At 49.6% G+C, this 13,897-nt stretch overlaps 1 protein-coding gene across 3 annotated transcripts in view; it reads left to right on the top strand.

Annotated features, from left to right (window-relative positions):
* The window catches only part of ncanb (neurocan b), a 136,226-nt gene that overhangs the window by 46,733 nt on the left and 75,596 nt on the right, over positions 1 to 13,897 (top strand). The window lies entirely within an intron of this gene.

Below are 13,897 nucleotides of genomic sequence, written 5' to 3'. Positions count from 1 at the left end.
TTCAGTAAATCATTGACAGTGCGCATTGCATAGGAGGGACGCGAGAATTTGTTCATAGCACTCTTTCTCTCTGTGCTGAATTGAGGGGTTTTTTAAACCAACAGAAGCAACATTGATTGGCTCTCAGCAGATGGACAAGCCTTTTGAGAGTGTGAGATGCAGTGCTGCGGGGTTTGATTGCTCGCTCAGTCCTCATAGGGCAGGTGCCCGAGGGAGGCGGGGAAGAGACACGCTGGCTGAGGTACAGAAGGCCTGGTTCAGCTGAGACCCCGAGTCCTGACACTGTAACCCCCCCACCCCAACCCTCCACACACACCCCCCCTCAGACCAGCTCCAGAGAGAACACGGCTGCACAATGCAATCAGAGTCGTCAGCTGAGATCAATGACGCGTCTGCTTCCTTATATCCTGCGCCTGTAGCACAGAGACCGGCGGTCGGCTCTCCTGCAGCCACGGCAGCCGGGCCCGTATCTCTGCATCTGATCAGCATGCCGCAGAAGATAAGGGGAAATGTTGCCTTAACTCGTGACACCCCGCTCCCCCTTTCCGTTTGTAAGATGGACGGGGGGAACAGTGAAGCTGTCAGATTCATGGTCTCCAAAACATCGAGATGAGATACTGCGCCGCCGTCTGTCACGGACTTATCCTACGCGCTGAGATGTTTAACGTTCGCAGCTACAAAAATAATTCACACTCGCCTCCAAAAATAAATTAAAAAAAGGCATCAAAGATATGTGGTTAAATAACAAACGGGCAGAGGTACATTAATTAAACACACAAAGAATGAAGGCACGTCTCCTCTACGCAAACTGCTCGCGGAGGCAGATTGCCGCATTAATATGGATGAAGATTCCAGTCGTAATTAATAATCCTTCGTTTTGATCCAGGTGTGCGTGCGTGCTCCCGCTCCACCGCAGCATAATGCTTTAATTAGGCGGGGGGACGACGACGAGCTTCAGGGATCATGACTGAAATGTGACGCCACACTCCTCTGCTAGTACCACATAGAGAGATCCGACCGAGCGCTCCAGATCCAACTTCTATGCAATTGGTTAATCGATCACACTTATCTGAGTTGCGAGGGAAGACGAAACATTAAGAAATGCCGTGTAATTCAGAGCCCCTCATATAATAAGCACTTTCGAGGATTAGATAAGAAGAATGAAACGCAGAGGAGAGAGGCGTATTCCCTCAGATAAGAAATGCAGCACCTAAATCAGCCCATTAATACAAGAATTAGAAATGGCTAATGTCCATGTCTTCAATGCCTTCCAACGTAAGCGTTTTACTTTATTCCGGGGAATAAACCACAGATCAGGCCGTGCTTTCAACATCAGGGCGCGATATTATTTCCTCGTGGTAATCCGGGAGACGTGAATTCTTTCGATTAGGCTAACTGAAGCGAGGGAGACCTCTGGAAATGAAATGAATTCAGGTTCAGAAAAGTTTAATATCCATTTACAGTTCTGCAGAAAACTGAACCATCTTTGACACCTTTGTCACTTTGCATTATCCCATATGTGGTGCATATTGATTTCTTCATCATCATTCTCCATTACAATTATTTATATTTATGTGTCTGCGCGAAGTACAGAAATTAAAAAACAATTGTGGGAGAGGGTGTGTTATATAGTACTCAGGTGCCAGGGCGCTGGTGTGTGACTCTGAATGTCTTCTGCTTCATAAACGTCACACTTTCGCTAAAGTGACACATAGGGATATGAAGCCTTTTTGTGAGCGCGCCGTTTGTGGGATGTGGAGAAGAGATTCTCACGTACATCACAGAGCTGAAGCAGGCCTTGCATCTCCTCCCGCTACCTCACCGAGCTGGTGAGATCCCTGTCATGTGGAAACAGATTTTCTCCCCCTCCCACCATCTTACTTCCCTCAAAGCCCAGCGTGTCGGGGAAAATGATGAGGATTCCGGGATCGCATCTGAGTTTTGTCACTAATTAATTCACAGCATCATTTGAACTATGCATAAGGCCAATTAACCAGCTCCTCGCAGACATTACGAGCTGAGGGTTTGGAGAGGGAGGGGAAAGAGGGGGTGGTAAATAAATGATCAGTGTAGTGAGTTTAGGGGGAGGGAGGCCGGTGGAAGAGGGTGAAAATGAAGAAAAAGAGGATTCTGCGTAAATATCCTGGCTGCTGGTGCGGGTGAGATGGAGGCTTCTGCGTCTGACTGTGCTTGGCTAAGTGGTTCCCACTCAGTCAGACTCTGAAAGGGAAATGAGCAATCAGCATTAGTGGACTCTTCGGTGTACGCCGGAGTAATAGGCCGCCGTTTGTCTCTCAGAGAGGAGAGAGAAAAGAAGAGGCAGACGCGCACTCCTCCCTTCTCACTCCATCACCGCCTTTGATTTTCTCGGCCAGGGTGGTCCGCTTTGTATGCTCTGCGTGGCGCGCAGTCGCCAGTGGAAGAAGGGGTACGATGTCTGGGTGACCCCTGGGCTGGGCCGTGTCCGGAGTGTGGCAACAGGGAAGAGAAACAGACGGGTTCATTTGATGAAGAGTCACGTAGGCAGTTCTGTCGAGTGTGGAATCCTCAATCTGTTCGGATTCTCCTGTGAGGCCTTTTCCAATGAACAGTCAGTAAACTTGACCCCAGGACAAGGAAGCTTCATCCAAGCTTTCATCTCAGGTGCATGGAAAAAATATATGTATTGCTTTTGTGCTTGGACTACAATGATCAAACCGATATGCTATTTTACTGAGAACAGCCAACAAAGTTTCAGCCATGTTTGTCTTCACCTGGTCAACTGTGGCTCACAAATACTGTGTACAAGTGGATAAACCTTGTAAATGAAGTCAGTGAAGCTAGTCATTTAGGTATGCGAAAGTGCTAGAAATGCACACCCCTATTTTTCACACTGGCACAACTAACCCAGTTTAGCCAATGCACAGTAAATGGTTCAGTGTTAAATCAACTCAAAGAGTGCAAATGAGGCCAATTTGGTGCCATATGTGCTCTGTAAGACTTGATATTCACCAGTGCATCAGGTTGTTCTGTGTTGACAGGAAATGCCATACAATCCAAGTCAAGGTTCACAGGTTATACTTTGCAGAAACTGGGTTTTTTTTCCCACAGTCCAATGTGTCACACAATTTCAAGGTAATTGGAAGGTCATCAAATTTGTGTATGTGGAAGAGTGAGGGTATTCCAAGCAGTGAACGCAGATATGCTCTTTGGAGCATCTAAGTAAAACGTATCAGATAGAAGTACTGTCCTCAGGCCTTTAGGTTTGCAGACATATTTCATGAAGAAAAGAACTTGTAAGAAGTAAAAATAGAATGTAAGAATCTTACACAATTTCATTTGGCTGCTCCTGAAAGACTTTGGCGGCTGCTCTCAAATCGTACTCCAAACCAGGAACAGAAATAGCAGCGTTTGTTTATGTTGTTAATCTGTTTCAACACCAGATGTTCACAAGCAGGAATGTACAGGTAGGGCCCTTGTTGCCGGCGTGAATTAGAAGCAAAGCGTGAGAGAGGATGAGAGCGGGGGAATCATAAATCCTGTTTTTGCCAAATGAAGCCGTACCGCCAAATCGATAAAGCTGGGATTGTCCATTTTCCCTTCGTCATAGGGGTCCAAGCAGCATGTAAGTAAGGGCCTTTTTTCACTCTGTCGCTGTCATACCTGTTCAGGCTGTCCTTGCATGTCTGCTGCCTCCATGCCAGTTTGCCCAACCAACATTTCCCCTCTGCCACCTGAAACATCTGCAGAATTTCATGACTCATTAAGTGCCTTAAGTGTGATTGTTGTTACATTAGCTCATACAGAGCTGGTGAAGAAATTTTCCAGAATGGAGTTTCTCTCTCTCTCTCTCTCTCTCTCTCTCTCTCTCTCTCTCTCTCTCTCTCTCTCTCTCTCTCTCTCTCTCTCTCTCTCTCTCTCTCTCTCTCTCTCTCTCTCTCTCTCTCTCTCTCTCTCTCTCTCTCTCTCTCTCTCAAATTTCAAATTCAAATGCTTTATTGGAATGGCATATTTAAAATACATATCGCCAAAGCGTAACAGAAATTAACCATAGGAAGAGTATATTTAAAATAACAAACAGCAGCAACAACAATAACAATAGCTCTCAACTCTCAACAATAAAACTCATCCAGTGTTACCTCTGTTTTTTTGCATCACCTTTTCTTTGCAATAGGTCCCTTTTGACATTTCCCCAGTGTCCTCTGAGCTCCTCCGTGACGGTTGTACATTACATCATCCTGCCATTAGCCCACTTCCTCTTATCACTCATTCTCTGCTTCCTAGGTGCTATCATTTGGCAGCCATTTTACTCCTGCTTTCCCTGCCTCTTGCTCTTCCTGGTCCCTTTCAGTGTGAACCCACACCCCCGGTCATTATTAGCCATTGTTTTTTTAACATCCAAATCTCTTAGGGTCTGTATTACATTAATGGGAGGAATATCCCCCTGGTTAGCACAGAAAAATTAGGCTCAGCTTATTGCATCAAATTGCGGAGATCTTTAATAATCTAAAATGAAAGACTAGCCGTCAACCCACGTACATATTTGCTTCCTGTAGTCTTTTTATAATATTGTGACATGATGGAGTCCCACGTGAAAACCACACAGTCAGTTCTTGGAAACTGTTAATCAATATTTGATGCTGATGGGCGGCGTAGAACTCTTTCATTTCTCTCTGCTCTGGCGGTGTGAGATCAGGCGGATTTCTGCGGAGGACGGGCGGGCCGCTGAGCGGTCGGGCGCTTCCGCAGCGAGTCTGCAGAACAGGTGTTGAGCAGCGTCTGGGAGACATTTTGGAAGACGGGCTCCTTCATTGTGTTTGTCCCATTGTCAAAGGCATAACTCTGGTAGGTCTGTTCCCTCCTCCCCATCTGTTTGTGTCCACCCCTGTGAGGTAGAGGAGGATCTGGAGGGGCCGGGTTCCCTTCGTTTCAGGTAGACGGCAGCGTCTGCCAGTCGCTGCCCGTGAGATTTTTATGAGACGCGCTTTCTCGGTTTTCCATCGACGGAGGCAGATCGCACCTGGCGTGTGTAGCAGCGTGCATTATTTATTTATTTATTTATTCATTCATTCATGTATTCAGTTCCTTATTTCATTAATTAATTTGTCCGTTGGTTACTTATTTATGCATTGTTTCAAGTGCGCGGGCTGCTGGAAGGCAGTATATTTCTGCCCTGTTGGAGTGTGTGCTGCGAGAGGATTTAATGAGGTGTGTTTTCGTAAAGGAGACGGGAGACCGGGAGTGGGGGCAGAAATGGCGGTTTGTTATGTCCGCGTCAGGTCTGCGTGCGGGGCAGCACCGCAATCACACGGTTAGGTGCTTCTCCGGAACCCCCCACCGCACCCCTCCCCTCCGGAGCAAGCGTATCTACAGCATAGCTGCAACCCTGGCGTGCTCTCCGCTGGTAATTGTGATTTATGGCATTATTAAAACACGGCTGCCTTTGAGCGCAGGAAACACATTATCAGACTCTGGTTCCCGGGAGATGAAACAATGGGAAAGTTAAGTCTTATTAAAACACAGCTCCTGGTGCACTCTGTCATCTCTCCGGATTGACAAACTCGGCACGTCGGCGAGCTGCTGACACCGGCTCCCGCTCCGCCGGCCTCTCTCTCTCGCGCCGTGTTTTTAACTTCCTCCCTCTCTTCCTCCCACGTTTTTCGTTTTTTTTTTTTGCTAGTTGAAAGGAGCCGTTTCAGATCGTCCACCGCGAGCGTCTGGATGGATTCGCCCGTCTCCTCAGCCGCACGCGCTGTATTTCAGGCTCTCCGTTAACCGCCCTTGCAAAGACACCGATGCCTCTGCTGGGAGTACGGATGGGGGGGTGATGTACGCAATTAACCAGTCACTGTTCCTGTTTCCCAAAGTCACTGTGATCATTTTTATTGCTGGCCGGGGAGGCGATAATGTCCCGTCCAAGGCCGCGGCGAGGGGACGAGGTGGTTTTTTAGTGCCGGCTCCCGGGGCGGCGTCCAGAACAGATTGCTGGTCTTGATTAATAAAGCGTAGCCGAGCGATCGTCAGCCTTGTGGGAGTTCCGTCTTCCTCCTTTCAGGCCCTGACACCTCCTGTGTGTTTGGAAAGGGGTCAGGCGGCTGATTGGAGCCTGGAACATGGCTGCAGACGCAGCCGAACACGTCCGTCCCCGCCCGAGGCCGTGTGACGGCTAATGCGGCCGAGGCGGCTCGCGGTTCGTTTGTTTGCCCTCCGCGAGGCCGTGTTGACTCTGTCGTAATGATCGAGGCTGGTAAGAGATGCTTGGCTGTCTGGGATCACAGGGGCGCCAGGCTTGGTTTCTGCAGGTTTATAGCACTCAGGCTGAGTTACGTGTTGCTGGTCCCCCTGAACCAGGCCATTCATCGGTGTTTTGCATGACTGCATGCCTGTCTGGTTCCCTTTGATTGCCCCTGAAAGGTCAGGCGCCGGACTGAGGGGAGGGCTCTGTTGCTCGGTACATCCATTGCATCATACCATAGGGGACCCTAAGTTATTTTGTTTACGTACTTACTCTGTACTTTTTTGTTGTTATGCAGCAGTTAGGAGATGTTAGGTTGAGCATGAAATCGACCCCGAAAAAATGTGCCATCATCCCCTGAAGAAGCGATTGGAGTGTGATTAGTCTCCTTGGCTCGGGGTCTTGGCGTTTAGCCTCAGCAGGCTATTCATTTCCCTCGTTGTGCATAATGAAGCTCCCATTACAGCTGCAGTCGTAGGCCTGTCCCATCCTCTGTAGCACCAACGGCTGACAACTGCTTCCTTCCACCAGGGGTGGGGGGGGGTATACTAACAGTTATATTAGCCAATGATAATGCACTGTTTTAGGTGGGAAAATAGGGGTAGCACCTGGGGTGGCCAATCAAATTCCAGAGGTGGTCAGTGCCACCTCCGGCCACCCCATTGGATACACACCCCTGCCTTCCAACCTATAGTCTGCCGATTGAGCTTTGCAATGGTTTAGCCTGAAAGACAGGTGCCTGTGAGACAGGTGCCTGTGAGACAGGTGGCAAACTGGAAAAAAGGGTAGAGTCACAGAGCATATGCTCACGAATAACGCAAATTTCCCAGAAAGCAACATTTTGAGCCGGTTATGAAGTCCGATGATAAGCCATTAGGCTCGAAACCTTACTTACGTTAATCGGTTTTGCGTTACTCTGGAACATATACATACAGTGTGCAGACTCTTCTTTTGTACTCGGGTAATTTAAACAGGACAAACGGCTACACATGGAAACGTGAGTGCATAAAGATGAGGGGAGCGGCTGGACCACCAGCCAGTTTTGTTTCCGGTGGACCTGCGTGTTCCTGCATTTAATTTGCCTCTTTGCACTGATTTGTTATGTGCTCCAGGGCTGCAGTGCTTTATAATGGTTGGTGAGATTGGTAACCTCTCTATACAAGCAGTGCAGAGTTTGTGCATTAAGGCATTGGGTAAGTAGCTCTTTTACAAATACACCCTCTCTCTAAAACCATCAGTAATTTCTGATTAAGAAGATGAAAGAGGCTCTGAAGAGGGATGATGTTCATTTACTATCCTGTACCCTTTAAGTGAAGTTTTAAATATTCATTTGTGTTCATTACCCCCAGTTTAACTATCCTTTGTCTTTATTTAAATAACATTATTACACGGCTATCCCATAGTTTTCCAGACGTTGGGTAAATTATCATTTTCGTTTTCATTATGGTTTTTTATTTAATGTGTAAACTGGACAGAATCATTAATTAATTAACGTTTTGTGTGATGAATCAAGCTTCATCGCGGCACACAATGAACAAGATTTGATGTTAGATTTATTGGTACAATTTTAATTAATGTGGGCTTTAAGTAATGTGACTGCAATTTAATGTGGATCTTTAAAATGAATATTGGAGTACAGATCTTAATCTGTATTAGACAAGATGGTAATTCCATATTCTACCAGAATGTTCCATCTGTTTTCAGTGCCCTAAAGAAGCGTGAGCCTCACATCTGGAAAATATTTTTTTCTCTTCTGTCCTCTAATTTCTTCCTCCATTTTATAAGCTTTGACCTTGCAATGAATCCATAGGCAGTAACTGAATACGTAAAGGAACTGAGTCGGCCCACTGAGAATGGGCTCCCAATCTATAGTCGGGCGCTTCCCGAGATTTCTTCCCAGGAGTTTTTTCTTATCACTGTCAGAGCATCTTTGCGACAGTGTCCCTGTAAAAAAAAAATCTATACACTGTGATGCAGGCCTGGGGTGGCCACTGATCACGTGGTGAACAGGCAGGAAAAGCAACAAAAATGTTTGGCTTTCCACCTTTCATTGGGCAAAAATGACAACCTAACAGATTTCTACACCAAACACGCAGCACGTGTCTGTCACACCACTCTCGTAAAAGCTGTCACCCTTTAGGCCTGTGGACCAGGCCTTTTATTAGGCCTGGTGGTCAGGTAATGCGCCACAGCTGCAGTGATTACAATGCATTGCAGTGGGTATGCCTATGTTTGGTGCTGGTGCTGCCCCCTGGTGGACAATGCCCCAGCTCCCTTTCTGGCACCACAACGCATAAAATCGAATTTAACTGAAATGGAATATATGTTGTAGAAGCTTCCAATGCACAGTAAACAAAGGGCAGCTTCATGTGTTGACTGAGCAGATGGTCTGACTCGCTAAGGGAGCTGGTTCGTGTTTTTCACTCACAGAGCAATAAATACATTTATTTGAATCCCCTGACACTATCGTGCATATGAAAATGCATCATTGCAGGCCAGCCTTGATTCATAGTTCACTTTTCTTTTCCTACTCTACAGTTACATAATCCTGGATGTCACATGTAAGCATGGGCTTTTCTATTACTTGTTCCTGGTTGGCTTACATTACGAGTGCCACCCACAATAGGAAAACCTCTCTGACATCAGATTCTCTTGAAAATTGGGGAGGGGGGGGGGGGGGAGCATAATTTTCCCAAATAATTATTCTGTCATCCTAGCTTAGCTAGGTGGAACAGCGCTCCACCCCATATAGGGCCTGGCATTACTGGACCATGAATCAAAGCTGCCAGGTGGGGAACATTGATTAACTGGGGGGTCTTAACTGCTTCCGCCGTGGCTCAATTTATAACCCCCTCCGTGCCGCGGGACTTCCGCGTGCCTGGGCCCCGCTGTGGAAACACACGGCTGAAATATGGTTTCTGGGGCTCAGGAGACCGGAGGATAATTAAGTGATGACATGGACTGCTCACTGTGGTTACAAACATTGCTTTTGTACTATGTGTCCTCCGCCCCCCCCCCGCCCCCCGCCCCCCACCCCCCAGGGCAGCCCTTGCTTACACGCCCAGGGGCGGTTCGGGCATCCTCTTGGAATTTCTGGCCCGTCTTTGTAGGCACACGCGCGACGTGGCCCCCTCTCCCCCCGTCAGACACCTGGCTTCTCATGCAGTCTCCATGTATGCTTTCTGAGCTGGGAAGCCTGTTACGCCAGCTGTGAAGTGCTCTCACAGGCTGCTAATGCTAACGGCTCCCCCACCATCGCTCTTCACTTGGAGAAATCTGTGTTTATCTCACCAGGTCCGGCCGAGGCGGGCTGTGACAGAGTGCTTATCTGAGGCGCCGGGCAGAGAATGAGAGTCATTTTCTTCTCTTTTTTTCTGTGAGAACCTGTTCTTTTGAAAGAGGCAGAAAGTTTTGAAATTGATTTTAGTTTTCTGATGGCGCACAATGTACAGGGAGCATTTTCATTCACTTCAGCTTCACTCCATCCCCTCATTTATATTCCCCCAGGAAGACTGAAATAAGATTCCCCCGTGTGCTCAATAACAATTTCAACATTTTTATAGCATTTATTCAGCAGTGTATATTAGGAGCAACTGTGTGTCTCTGTATGTGTGTGTGTGTACGTCTGTGTGTGCGTGTGTGTGTGCGTGTATGTGTGCACGTGTGCGCGCATGCGTGCGTGTGTGCATGTATGTGTGCAGGTTGTGTGTGTGTGTGTGTGTATGTGTGTGTGTGCATGTGTATGTGTGTGCGTAGGTCTGTGTGTGTGTGTGTGTGCACTCTACACTAATTAAAAAACTGGTAGGGAATAGGGTTGCCTTGCCAGCCAGCCAGTGACCACAAAATAAGCTTTCCATCGCTGTTTTTATGAAGTGCAACACGGCTTTCACCTTTTGAACACAGAACTAACCCCCCCTCAACGAAACACTGCCCCCCCTTCCAGTGGCCAGATTCAGACAGTATTTTTCTGTCCTCCAAGACGAGCACGTTTCTACCTGCAGCCGGGCTTTGAGTGCCAAACACACCTCACTCAAGAGCCTCACACAAGAGCCGCACACAAGAGCCGCTTTTATGAATAGGAAACATGTCAAAGGCTGTTTTTATTTCTCGGCCGTGTGAGTAATATGCCAGCTCGGAGGTAGCCGGCAACGCGGAGCCTGGGTAGTTCAGCAGCAGAGCGAAAGCCCTCTCCCTTATCAAAACTGTTTTCCGACCGGGTGCGTGGCGATGGAGGAGGGGGGAGGGGCGGGCAGATCAAAGCAGCCTTTGTACCGCGCGTCTGATGGAGGGACAGAACAGGAATGCAGCGCAGACAGACAGAAACGGCCCCGCCGTCTGCCCCCGGCTCACACCCCCCTGCATTACGCGAGCTCTGCGGCTGATGGGAGCGGAGCAGTGGACAGAGGGAGACGCGGCGGCGCTAATGCAATCCGCTGCGCCGTAATGGACAGCTCCTTTCAGCGCCGCGGCGCTACTGTGTCAGAGAGCCTCGCCTCCTCCTTTAATTGTCCCCGTCCTCGGCGAGGCGCTCACGCCCGAACGCGACCGCGCGCGGACAGATGCGCCGGCTCTCTCTCTCACACACGCACACATGCACACACACTTACGCACACACACACACACACACACACGCACGCACGCACACACATACACACGCGCGCACACACACACACGCACGCACACACACACGCACCCACATGCGCACACGCACACGCACACACGCACGCACGCACGCACACACACACGCACACACATACACACGCGCGCACACACACACACACGCAGACACGCACACGCACACACACACACACGCACAGACATGCGCACGCACACACACACACACACACGCAGACACACGAACGCACACACACACACACACACGCGCACGCACACGCACGCGCACGCACGCACACGGACGCACACACACACACACATACACACGGGCACACACACACACGCAGACACACGGACGCACACACACACACAGACCTTGTCACTGTGCCATTTTGTTCAGGTGCCAAAATAAGGTCTTTATTAGGTGCATATTCAGCACTCTGGACGGTAAAAAGCCAAAGGCTCCCCAGCGGCGTGTTTTAGCGCACATGGCGGCTGGCGGAGAGGACTGGCGCCGCAGAGCGTCGGGGGGGCGGGGCGGGGGGGGTCACAGAATGCCTCGGAGCATCAAAGCATCTTTAACTCTCCCGCACAAACTGTGACACCGGCAGGCCGGGACGTTTACGGGTCATTAAGATTCAGGTTCCTCTCGCCCTCCGTGAGTTCATGCCGTTTGGGGGGGTGGGGGGGGGGCGGTAGACGGGTGCAGCCCCCGCTTTTCCGCGCATCCCGCTCCGGCCCGGGCACGCTTCGCGGAACGCAATGCCGATGATTCACGCGGAATTGACAACGCGGTGCGTCGCCTGTGTCCCTAAAATGCGTCCTGACATTTCCTTCATCGTAAAAGCACTACAGATTGTGCTCTCTCAGATTGGATGGGCGAGCTTTTAGTGGCAATTGCATGTTGTTTTCATCTGTGCAGCCTTTTATGATCCAGGGGAAATAAATTAGAATTGCTGAGTGAAAGTGCTCAAAGCTGACACGTCAGTGCTCAGGAAACTCAAAGTCGGCCTTGCGATTTATTGTACCGTGGAAAACAGCGCGATCCCAGGTCAGTGCACACTGTTTGCTTGTGTTTTAGGGCCAGGGGACGGGACCCCTGCTTTTAACCTGATGTCTCTGAACACAGGACAGGACTGTTACTGCCAGGTGTTATGATTCCTCACTGCCTCCCACCACACGCCATTATACAGTCTGTGTGGACTCTGCAGAGCTCAGGTTATGATGCTTGTGCTGTGCACTGTTCTGGAAAGTAGGTGTAAATGACAGGTGCAGGGGTGACAGGGGTGTGGGGTGTGAAGCTGTGACTAAACGTGAGGGGGAATCTGGGAATGCTGAATGTCGTTAGTACAGAGAAGCGCGTGTGAACTGACAGTTGAGATTCTGACGGTGTTGGGGGTGTGTGGGGGGGGTGAGGTGGGGATGGGGGGGTTACTCAGGAATCCTGATACCTGCATGGATTTGTCTATTAGTGAGACGAGGGTACATTTTTTAAAGAAACGTATGTACCTGTTGTGTGTGTGTGCGTACGTGTGCAGGTGTGTCTGCGTGCGTGCTTGTGTGTGTGTGTGTCTGTGTCTGTGTATGTGTACATGTGTTTGCGCGTGTATGTGCATGTCTGCTTTTGGGTCCAGATGTATATTTCCACTTGTGTATTTGAGAGAGAGACTTAAAATAAAGAGACAAAAATGAGAGAAAAGGAAAAAAGCAGAGGAGGGAGAAATAGAGACAAAGAGAGACGGCCCCGGCTTGTCAGTTTTGGCCCTCACGCTGGGACCAGTGAGAGCGGCGCGGCTCCGACTCCCAGATACAATTACGAGATAGACTCCTGAGTCCTCCGGCCGCGACTGGAGACCTGATGGAGGTTAGCGGCTGGCAGTGGAGAGGTCGTTTGGAAGAAGAATAACAATTCCGCCCATCCTGGGCAGATGAAGAGAGAGAAGGAGGGAGAGATGGCCGGCAAAGGACAGAGATAGCGGGGCGAGGACGCAGGGAAGGGTCTGCGCAGTGAAACCGGGGTACAGAGAACAGACATCTGAAGGCGTAGCCTTTAATGGTGACGCACAGAGGAGAGGAAGCATGGATCTTCGGCAGCTGTGTTGATATGTGACTGAATCGTGTTCGTCACGTGAAAGCACAGCAGTAAAAAAAGAAAAAGGTCACAAAAGGCAGTCTGTTTATTGTTTAATGTTTTGATTTGCAAAACCGGGCGCTGAGGGAAGCCCCTGTCGTTGATTCTCTTCGCTGAGACACGCTCCGTTGGGCCCCTCTGAACCGGGAACCGAGCGCGACCGCTCCGGTCCACGGGACACAGCGATTAACGGTCGACCGCATCCTGAATTTTTTCGAGAGGTATGCTTTCGGCGTTTCGCGGACGTGACCTGCCCCCCCCCCTCCCCCCCCCGCCTCCGAGTCGGCGTGAGCGCGCTGTGATGCTGTAACGGACACCGGCTGTCCGTGTCCGATCCCGCTGCGCTCTCCTCGCGTTTCGCCCGGGGCCCGCGGGGGCCTCCAAACCGGGGCCCCGTGCATTATTCATGCGCCTGCTCTGAGTCCGCTCCGGCTCCTGAGCGGATGTGCCCGGCTTTCTACTGTATACATATCGCTTTCTCCTCCTTTCTTTTCCATTTATTTTTCTCCCCTCGTTCCTCCCTCTCCTGCCTGGCTTTTTCTCTCTCTCTCTCTCTCTCTCTCTCTCTCTCTCTCTCGCTCCCCTCCCCCAGTCGCTCTCTCACGCAGTCGCACGCGCACAGAGAGAGATTTCTGATCTTCCGGAGTGTTCCAGCTCAATACGAGCGAGCAGGCTCGGCGAAGCCGCTCCTTTAGGTGTTGTATATTGCCGAGGGTTTAATCTGGGACGTGCCATTTTACTGAACAAGCAACGCGAAATTGCTTCTCCTTTCGTTCTTTTTTTACATTTTAATGACTTGTTTTTATTTTTGTAACGTCTTGTAAGTGCATTTTCTGTACACTACCTCTCTGTGAGTGATTCATGTGAGTCTGTGTGAGGTTGGCTTTTTTGAAGACTAGCACTGGGTGTAATAATTTCCCAGAAAACACTGCCTCCGC

This window comes from Anguilla rostrata, chromosome 4, assembly GCF_018555375.3.
Source record: "Anguilla rostrata isolate EN2019 chromosome 4, ASM1855537v3, whole genome shotgun sequence".
NCBI lineage: Eukaryota > Metazoa > Chordata > Actinopteri > Anguilliformes > Anguillidae > Anguilla > Anguilla rostrata.
The sequence above is the reverse complement of the archived record's forward strand: the minus strand, read 5'-3'. Positions and strand labels throughout refer to the sequence as shown.